Source organism: Piliocolobus tephrosceles, chromosome 6 (genome assembly GCF_002776525.5).
Source record: "Piliocolobus tephrosceles isolate RC106 chromosome 6, ASM277652v3, whole genome shotgun sequence".
Taxonomy (NCBI): domain Eukaryota; kingdom Metazoa; phylum Chordata; class Mammalia; order Primates; family Cercopithecidae; genus Piliocolobus; species Piliocolobus tephrosceles.
In genome coordinates this window covers 76,191,475-76,202,475 of record NC_045439.1, presented here as the reverse complement: position 1 = coordinate 76,202,475, position 11,001 = coordinate 76,191,475, and positions in this window count along the sequence as shown.

Here is an 11,001-nt window from a genome sequence, read left to right as displayed (position 1 = left end):
ATGAAAAGTTCAATTTTTCTTAGCTTTAGTTTAGTAGGGTTTTCCCCTGGGACTATGGCCCACGACTCTGAAGGGGGTGGTGCTTTCTTGACTCAGGTGTGATGAATCCATCCTTTTTTTTTTTTTTTTTTTTTTTTTTTTTGCTGTAGGAAGAGCAGTCTTGGTGGTTAGCAACACAAGGTAGGGGCCTTCCCAGGCTGGCTCGAGTTTTTCTTCTTTCCACCCTTTGATGAGAACATGATCTTCAGGCTGGTGCTGGTTTACCGGAAATTCTAGGGGTGGTACCTGTGCTAAAATGACTTTTAGTTTTTGAGGGAAAGGAAAGTGGAAGATAAACCAAGTATATAATTTTTAAGAACTTGACCTTTTGTTTTAAATATGGGGACCTTGGCAGTGGCCTTTTAGTCCTTAGTGCCTTTTTACTGAGAAATTTCCTTTAGCACCTATTTTTATTAGTTTTTAAACCAAAGAAAGCCAAATATATTTAGCCATGCTTTTTGTATGATTTTTATATCAGATAAGCTAAATTTTACCTTTATATTAGTGTGTTATTAATGTTAAACTTAATTTTAATAAAACCTTGTAGACATATGGTCAAACATTAAAAATTGGATAAATAAGGTAAGATTTTATAGACTCTTTAACCTTTTATAATTTTTGCTAAAGAGCAGGTTGGTGCTTTAAGAAAAACCTGCTATGCTTTTATTTTAATGTTCAGTTTACAGAAAAACTGGACAATACCTCTTTAGCCAATGTTTACACACAGAATTTTCTTTCCAATTAACACTTTAAAACTTGATTAAACCTTTAAAACAAAATATACATATTTTTAAACTTTTAATGTAGGTAAAAATTTATATTCTTATGCGTCCTTATCCTTTTACCAAAGGTATATTTTACTTTCCTTATACACCTTGCACATAAACTGTTTTTTTTTTTTTCCCCCAATAGTTCTGCATTCAGGAGGTCTAGTTACTTTTAAATTATACAATATTTCTTGCATAAATTCTTTTTTATAACATTGTTTTCTTTAATGACTTTCACAGACGATTCTTTGACATTCCTCAACTTTCTCACTATTACAAACGTTTCTTTCTTTAAACAACCAGTTGATTTATTTCAGGACAAGAATTTACCATATAATACTCTTTTTACATAAATTCTGCCCCCCATTTTTTCCCTTTTTTTCCCCGAAGATAACCATTCTTTTGCAAAGCGAACTTTTTTTTTTTTTTTTTTTTTTTTGAGATGGAGTCTCGCTCTGTCGCCTAGGCTGGAGTGCAGTGGCCGGATCTCAGCTCACTGCAAGTTCCACCTCCCGGGTTTACGCCATTCTCCTGCCTCAGCCTCCCAAGTAGCTGGGACTACAGATGCCCGCCACCTCACCTGGCTAGTATTTTGTATTTTTTAGTAGAGACGGGGTTTCACCTTGTTAGCCAGGATGGTCTCGATCTCCTGACCTCGTGATCCGCCCGTCTCGGCCTCCCAAAGTGCTGGGATTACAGGCTTGAGCCACCATGCCCGGCCGCGAACTTCTTTTATGTCTGTGGACTAGACTGTCTAAGGCCACAAAATCAGAAGTTACTATAATACATATTACATGTTAACTTTTAGCAAACTTTACTTTTGTTGAAAACCTTGTAAGTTCAGGATTTCAATTATCCTTTGTTATTAATATGACCTTGTTTTGCCCAAATTAACTTAGAATTGGTATAGATGGCTTTTTTCGCCCCCTTCAATTACCTGGGAGAAACCATTGATCGTCCTGTCCTGAAGGGAGTTCCTCTTAGGTCTGGGCAGACCTTTGTATGGTAATTAAGATTTAAACCCGTTGTTAGGAAACTTGCTGGGTTAAGGGAATTTCCCTTTTTTATTTTTTATTACTATTATTTTTTTCTAACAGAATAGCTCTATACTTTAAGATTTTTGAGTTAGTAAGCTACTTTTTGCCTTTTTTGATTTAGGATAGTTCTGAACTGAACTAGTGAGATGTGCTCACAAGGAGGTTTCCTCTGAAAGTTATTTTTCTACTTTCTTTTTTTTTCTTTTATTTTTATTTTTATTTTTTATTATTATTATACTTTAAGTTCTAGGGTACATGTGCATAACGTGCAGGTTTGTTACATATGTATACTTGTGCCATGTTGGTGTGCTGCACCAATCAACTCGTCAGCACCCATCAACTCGTCATTTACATCAGGTATAGCTCCCAATGCAATCCCTCCCCCCTCCCCGTGATAGGCCCTGGTGTGTGATGTTCCCCTTCCCGAGTCCAAGTGATCTCATTGTTCAGTTCCCACCTATGAGTGAGAACATGCGGTGTTTGGTTTTCTGTTCTTGCGATAGTTTGCTGAGAATGATGGTTTCCAGCTGCATCCATGTCCCTACAGAGGACACAAACTTATCCTTTTTTATGGCTGCATAGTATTCCATGGTGTATATGTGCCACATTTTCTTAATCCAGTCTGTCACTGATGGACATTTGGGTTGATTCCAAGTCTTTGCTATTGTGAATAGTGCCGCAAACAACAGGTGCTGGAGGGGATGTGGAGAAATAGGAACACTTTTACACTGTTGGTGGGATTGTAAACTAGTTCAACCATTATGGAAAACAGTATGGCGATTCCTCAAGGATCTAGAACTAGAAGTACCATATGACCCAGCCATCCCATTACTGGGTATATACCCAAAGGATCATAAATCATGCTGCTATATTTTTCTACTTTCTTCCATTAGCAAAGCAGTTGCTGCTACAGATTGAATGCATATGGGCCATCCGTTGGTTACTGGGTTAAGAATTTTTGATAGGAAGGCCTCAGTGCATTTGGGATACGCCTTTGTTTACCCTGACAACAAAGTGGTATTGGAGTGTTATAGGGTTACGGAGAATACCTTCAGTTATCAATTACAGGTTTTATATTTACCTTGGCTTTAAAGGACTAGAGTACTCTTTTTTTTTTTTTGTTTTTGTTTTTCTTAACTACTTGTATATATCTCTTTCTCTTTCTCTCTTTGACTTTCTCTTTGACTTTTCTTTTGCCTCTGTCTCTTCCTCTCTTTCTCTGCCTCTCTCTCTCTCCTCTCTGCTTCCCTCTTGCCCCTCTCTGCTTCTCTCTCTCCTCTCTACCTCTCTCTCTTCTGTCTCTCTTCTGTCTCTCTCTCTCCTCTCTGCCTCTCCCTCTCCTCTCTCTCTCTGTTCTCTCTCTCTCTCCCCCCTCTCTACTTCTCTCTCTCTCTCTCTCTCTGCCTCTCTTTCTCTCTCTCTGCCTCACTTATGCTGCAGTTCTCTCAACCACTGTGGAGGGATCTAAAACCAGCTGTAACCAAGCATCTATATACGGGAACTGGTCTGGGTGCCCTGGCTTTACAGGTTACCTTGTGCCATACCTTTGAAACAAAGGACCTGTCCAGGCTTCCTTCTGATGACCAACCCACCTCTAATGCTGGCCAGTCTATTTTACATAAGGTTCTAAGTTTTCCTGGTGTCATAGTACTCCATAGTCTCCTTTAAATTCTTTCTTGAAATTTTTCAACATAGTTCCTAGTGGGGTGGGCTTACTTTGCGACTGACCCATGTTTCCTCGAGACAAAACACATGCTCACACCACATGCATACCACAAAACAAAGAATGGGTAAAAAGGGTGCACACACACTTTTACAGTTTACATCAAACCAGAATCAAAACCAAAATCAGAGTATCAAGAAATCCGACCAGGTCAAAACCAAAATATCAAGCAATCCAAGTCAAGTCAAAAACAAAAACCAAAGTGCCAGTACAGGCACGTCATTGGTGATCAGGCCATGCTTCCACTCAAATGGAGTAGGCAAGTTCCCAAGAGCAGTCCTGTCCAGCAATTCAAACCAAGTCAAAACCAAAACCAAAGTGCTGATAAAGGCACACGGTGGGTGGTCAGGCCACATTTCCACTCAAACAGAGTAGGCAAGTTCCAAAGACCATTCTTATCAAGTTTTAGATGTCCGGACTCCAAGTGCCATTGCTCTGGCAAGGCATCCCACTGGGGCAAATACCTACCCGGGAGTGCTCTCAGGATCCATAAGACTTGGGCTGGTCGGAGTCCCCCACAGGGACGTTCCACAGGGCAGACTTAAGGCACCTAAGGAGCTGCCTCAACCATCTGCCAATCACCTCACTTCTGGGTCAGGGAACCAAGAAATGTAGCAGGAAGAGCTGCAGACAAAACCCCTTAGACACCGAGTTAAAGAAGGAAGGGGTTTATTCAGCTGGAAGCATTGGCAAGACTACTGTCTCAAGAGCTGAGCTCCCTGAGTGAACAATTCCTGTCCCTTTTAAGAGCTCACAACTCTAAGGGGGTCCGTGTGAGAGGGTCATGATCGATTGAACAAGCAGAGAGTACATGACTGGAGGCTGCATGCACCAGTAATCAGAACGGAACAGAACAGGACAGGGATTTTTACAATGCTTTTCCATACAGCGTCTGGAATCTATAGATAACATAACCAGTTAGGTCAGGGGTCAGTCTTTAACTTCCTGGCCCAGGGCATGGCGCTGGGCTGTCTGCCTGTAGATGTCATTTCTGCCTTTTAGTTTTTGCTGCTTCTTTCTTTGGAGGCAGAAATTGGGCATAAGACAGTATGAGGGGTGGTCTCCTCCCTTACTGTGAAGAGAAAATGGAGGAGGGGAGGAAAACAACAAAAGAACAATCCTGGAAAATCAATATAGGCCACATTACTCTCAAGTCCATACATCAGTAGGCAGGTATGAAAGTGACTTATCTATGTAAATAGGTTGCTATTGTTTTCTTCTGAAGTTTGTCTGGCTTCAGTTCACAGGGTTTTAAGAAAGCACAGCTTAGTTTTCAGTGACTCCAAATTAGGAAAAATGTGGAAAAAAGAAGGAAAAGTAATTGAAAACATTATTTTGAAGACTTGTAGTCAACAAAAAATAGTTTGGTTCAAACTGAAAAAATAATAAAAATCAAAAACAATTAGGCAAGACCAGACGCTAATAACAGGTGTACTATAGTTTTTGAAACATAACTTTTCCTCCCTTTAGTTTCCCAGTTTTACTAAAGACAAATCATGGTAGGATTTATTTGCTTTATTAGATTTGATCTGATGATTTGTATACAGTACAGCAAGAATAATTATTTTTATATAGGTTTTTAAATTGGCTTTGATGGAACCTTGTTCCATGGTAGGAATCTCAGGTTAAGACTTTTTTTAAAGCCCAGCCCAGCCATAGATTTGTACCATTAAGTACTTATGAGTTGGGTGAACTCCTCTACTCTTGAAGTTTCATGATAAACTACCTCCCAAAGAGGACCAAAACAAGACATCAGTTGTCCATGGATGACAAAAAGTTTTAGGGCAGCCACAGTCATACACAATTGACAAGGAAATTTGTTACCTCTATGGCACACAATAATTTAACATAATTATTACTGATAATGTACACTACATTATATCAGAATTACAGGAGCTTCCCTTAATTTTGGAACACATACCAATAACATAACTATACAGATACAGCTCAAAGAAAACCAAACACCATTTCATATTTGATAATATTTCCTGTATAATTTTTATACCAAATAAGCAAACTATGTCATTTTAGGACTTTAGGGAACCTAATATCTTAAAGGATTAATTAGCCCAGAAAAAGACATAATTTATAATTTAATCTTGGAAAGTTTGTCAGTCATCAAAGGTTTAAAACTCTTGTTATCACAAAATGGATAATTTAACCAAATAATAATTCAAAGATTTTTTTTGAAAAGGCAAAAACCTTCATTCTTTCAGAGGAGACTTAATTTTCCAAACAATAAGCCCTAATAAAAACAGCATGCAGCCAATTAAATTTGGTTTTCAAAATTTTATAAACTGCCTATACAATTTTAATCTTGACCATATGATATAACTTCCATAAGCCTTTTATAACCTTTGTATCTTTTATTAAGGAGTTGATTAATGCTTTGAGAAAACCTTGTTAATCTGACACAGGGGCCCATATGCTGGTCTTGTATCAGTGTGCCTTTGAAGTTAGTGATTGCTTTGTAGATAAACTGAAGTTATCTTTCAAAATTGGCCTTTACAATCTTCCATGCCAACCTCTTCCATGATAACCCCTGGGCCTGGAGTTGAATAGCTTTAATTTCTGGCCCTGTGTCTTAGGAATGCAGTTTGGTTTGATTGGCGTCATCATAGGAATGCAGTTTGTTTGATTGACATCTTTTACAGGGCCTGAAGGTGAGGATTTAATTGCTATCCGTGTTGAAGATTTGGCAGGACTTGGTGTCCTTTTAAGACCCAGGAGTCAAAGCCCTGTAACTCACTGTCACAAGGACTTTAAAAGCATGTACAGAAAGATACACGGATGTAATAACCTCAATTAATTTTTTTACATCAAGCCCAATCTCTAGAATGAACATTATAAGTTCTTTTTAATGAAAGACAACTTGATCTTATAAGAGTTTTTTTTTTTAAATAAATCCTCTTATTGTGATTTACATAGACCATTCATGACATGCTTAGACTTTCTGGTTTGTCCTGAACATTCTTCTTTTTTAACCAGTCATTTTATTCTAGGACTAAATTTACCATACAATATTTTGTTCTTACATAAAATTATTTATCTTTAAGCTTTCTTACCCCCAAACTGTTTATTTTTAGGATTTTCTTTACATCTCTCCTATTTCCTGGTTCCTTTTAACTTGTTTCATATATAACCTTTAGATCAGCTTTGAATTAGACAAAAATTATTCACCTTTGTAAAAGGACACTTTTTTTTTTAGCAAGAATGTTTTTCTACAATATATTTGTATAGGAAAATACTCAAATAATGAAATATCTATTATTTAATATAACCTTAGATTCTAAACTGTAACAAGTTTATCTACAAGTATTTATCCCATTACATTTACTTATTTTAATAATTATATTGTTTATAAAAACTGCATAGTCATCATTTAAAGCTATGAAACTGTCATTGCAAAATTATAACTCAGACAGTGAAAAAGATCTGCCCTAAATGACTCTATCTTGCTTCTAACTTCCAAGCTGTCACTGTTCACTCCTGGACATAGGCCAAACTAACTTTGAGAAGGATTTAGTTTATAGTTAACTTGATACAAAAAGGATAACAGTCCCTTCCTAAGGCAAACCTCCTTACTGCCTGTGTACTCAACTGCCTAAGGCCACAGGATTAGAAGTTATGATAATTTTACTAAATTCAAGATGTAGCTATTTTCATTAAACTAATACTAATGTCTTATTTGTTAAAAAATTACATAAGCAAAGGTCATTCTGTTTGGAGCTGTTTATAGTTTTGTAACCCTTATGCCAAATGTTGATACCTTATAATATTTGACAAGGATAAGTATGAAATTGCTTAATTAATAAAGGTAAACAAAAATGTATGCTGGCAATTCTTAAGACATTTCTAATATTACTTGACCAATAATTTTAAAGCTAGCTTATTGAAGATTTTACTTGTCATGTAAACTTGAAAAACGATTTGACTAGCCTTTTCGTTTTTATGATAAAGTATTTGATTTAGGTGCTTTTACTTTTTTAAGCCAATGAGAGCTTTTTTATATATTTTCAGTAGTGAAATATGGTGTACACAACACATAAATACATAGATGTATTAGGCATGCCGATAAACGTACAATTTATAGATTCATAAAAACCTTTTTCCCTCTATCTTAGACTTTCAGATTCTTCATAACCTCTTTCACAACCCTAGTTAGTTGTCAGCTAAATAGCCTTAAATTTGCATATTAAAGGAAACAAGGTGAAAATCAGATAGCAAAATTTACATCATAAGGTACAGAGAGAAAAACTGGTGTACTAGAGGGAGATTAAAGATGGATGCCAAATCAAACATAAAATTATAAAAATTTATCATATGATTGTAAAAGGAGACCAGTTATAGTTAGATACAGACTACCTATCTTTTAACTAGATCTCTAAACTTTAGGCAGAACCCACACTGAATCCTGGGTTTCCAAAAAGGGAGAATCATTATGAGGCTGGACCACATGATCTTACAATGCACTTAAAATTTTTTAAACAAAGGCATTTCTAAGTGTCTGTATTACACGCTAATTTAAAAACCCAAGTGTAGCACTGTTGCAATAATTACTTTAGTTAATCAGGTAACACAATAAAAAGGCAGCTTAAAAGCTGAGATGAACTTGTCTGTTTATACTCTTAGGGTTCCGTAAAGAAAAACAGGTTTCTCCCCCAGATGGAGGCCAGCACCTTCTCCATTTTCTTTAAGGAACCCCAGGTTATTATAAATTATTTTAGTTCCCTCATGCAGCAGAGGGTGCAAGAGAAAGAAGAGACAGCAGAAGTATATAAAGAAAACAGAATTCAGTAAACTAGAAGAAAAACACTTTCGCTCAAAACAAGGACAAGGCCCTAGGAGAGAATAAAGAAATCTGAAGACCTTTTAAATACACACATATACACATGCACACATGCTGGATGTTAGCTTTTAATTAAGCTGACTTTAACCATGGAGCTCCTTTAAAAAAAAAAAAGTCTTTTTAATCTCATTACCATATTTCAGCTAGGACAAATTGCTGCTATTTCAGAAGTACCAAGCATCAAACCAGAAAGGGCTTGATTTAGGAACAAAACAAAAGCAACCATGGTGGAAAAAAGAAGGCAGAACCTTAGCTATTGAACTTTAGCCAAGACAAAACCCCAATTCAGCTACTTGCCTAGGGATGGATCTCAAGCTGAAGACTGCTCTCTACCATCCTAGAAGCAGGAAAAACAACTCATCTTCCCTGTTGGAAGTTAGCAGTTAGCTCAGACTCCATAAGGGAGTTACCTGCCTTCCATTATCATGGAAGCAGGAAAACTTGCCTTCCTTGTTGGAAGTAAAACTTTTTTTTTTTTTTTTTAAAAAGGAGTTGTACAGCAAAATGAACCTTAGATCTCAACCAGATTTGAGGAGATCAGGGATTCTCTGGATGTGGTGCTCCCAGAGCTCAGAAAATTATCCTATTGGTTTGAGCCATTAAAGTTAGCTCATGCTGGTACCAAGTACTGATAGATTTGTCAAAGATCAGGGACACCTCCACTTAGAATCCCTCTGTGGTTAGTAAAATGTAAACCCCCAAAAATCTGAGACATGTCTTAGTCAATGTAGAAGTTTATTTTGCCAAGGTCAAGGATGCACGCCCATGGCACAGCCTCAGGAGGTCCTGACAACATGTGCCCAAGGTGGTCAGAGCACAGCTTTGTTTTATATATTTTAGGGAGACATGAGACATCAATCAATATATGCAAAATGAACATTGGTTCGGTCCAGAAAGGCAGGGCAACTCAAAGCAAAAGCGGGATAACTTGAAGCCAGGAGAGGGCTTCCAGGTCACAGGTAGATAAGAGACAAATGGTTGCATTCTTTTGAGTTTCTGATTACCCTCTCCAAAGGAGGCAATCAGACATGCATTTATCTCAGTGAGCAGAGGGGTGACTTTGAATAGAACTTATGTTACCCAGTTCCAAAGTCACTTCCACATTTCCAGGTATCTTTTTTTTTTATTTTAATCATTATTTTATTTATTTGTTTTATTATACTGTATGTTCTAGGGTACATGTGCACAACATACAGGTTTGTTACATATGTACACATGTGCCATGTTGGTGTGCTGCACCCATTAACTCATCATTTACATTAGGTATATCTCCTAATGCTATCCCTCCCCCCTCTCCCCACCCCACAACAGGCCCCGTTGTGTGATGTTCCCCTTCCTGTGTCCAAGTGATCTCATTGTTCAGTTCCCACCTGTGAGTGAGAACATGCTGTGTTTGGTTTTCTGGTCTTGTGATAGTTTGCTGAGAATGATGGTTTCCAGCTGCATCCACATCCCTACAAAGGACACTAACTCGTCCTTTTTTATGGCTGCATAGTATTCCATGGTGTATATGTGCCACATTTTCTTAATCCAGTCTGTCATTGATGGACATTTGGGTTGGTTCCAAGTCTTTGCTATTGTGAATAGTGCTGCAATAAACATACATGTGCATGTGTCTTTATAGCAACATGACTTATAATCCTTTGGGTATATCCCCAGTAATGGGATGGCTGGGTCAAATGGTATTTCTAGTTCTAGATCCTTGAGGAATCGCCACACCGTCTTCCACAATGGTTGAACTAGTTTACAGTCCCACCAACAGTGTAAAAGTGTTCCTATTTCTCCACAACCTCTCCAGCACCTGTTGTTTCCTGACTTTTTAATGATTGTCATTCTAACTGGTGTGAGATGGTATCTCATTGTGGTTTTGATTTGCATTTCTCTGATAGCTAGTGATGATGAGCATTTTTTCATGTGTCTGTTGGCTGCATAAATATCTTCTTTTGAGAAGTGTCTGTTCATATCCTTTGCCCACTTTTTGATGGGGTTGTTTTTTTCTTGTAAATTTGAGTTCTTTGTAGGTTCTGGATATTAGCCCTTTGTCAGATGAGTAGATTGCAAAAATTTTCTCCCATTCTGTAGGTTGCCTGTATACTCTGATGGTAGTTTCTTTTGCTGTGCAGAAGCAATTTAGTTTAATGAGATCCCATTTGTCAATTTTGGCTTTTGTTGCCATTGCTTTTGGTGCCTTAGACATGAAGTCCTTGCCCATGCCTATGTCCTGAATGGTATTGCCTAGGTTTTCTTCTAGGGTTTTTATGGTTTTAGGTCTAACATTTAAGTCTCTAATCCTTCTTGAATTAATTTTTGTATAAGGTGTACGGAAGGGATCCAGTTTCAGCTTTCTACATATGGCTAGCCAGTTTTCCCAGCAACATTTATTAAATAGGGAATCCTTTCCCCATTTCTTGTTTTTGTCAGGTTTGTTAAAGATCAGATGGTTGTAGATGTGTGGTATTATTTCTGAGGACTCTGTTCTGTTCCATTGGTCTATATCTCTGTTTTGATACCAGTACCATGCTGTTTTGGTTACTGTAGCCTTGTAGTATAGTTTGAAGTCAGGTAGCGTGACGCCTCCAGCTTTGT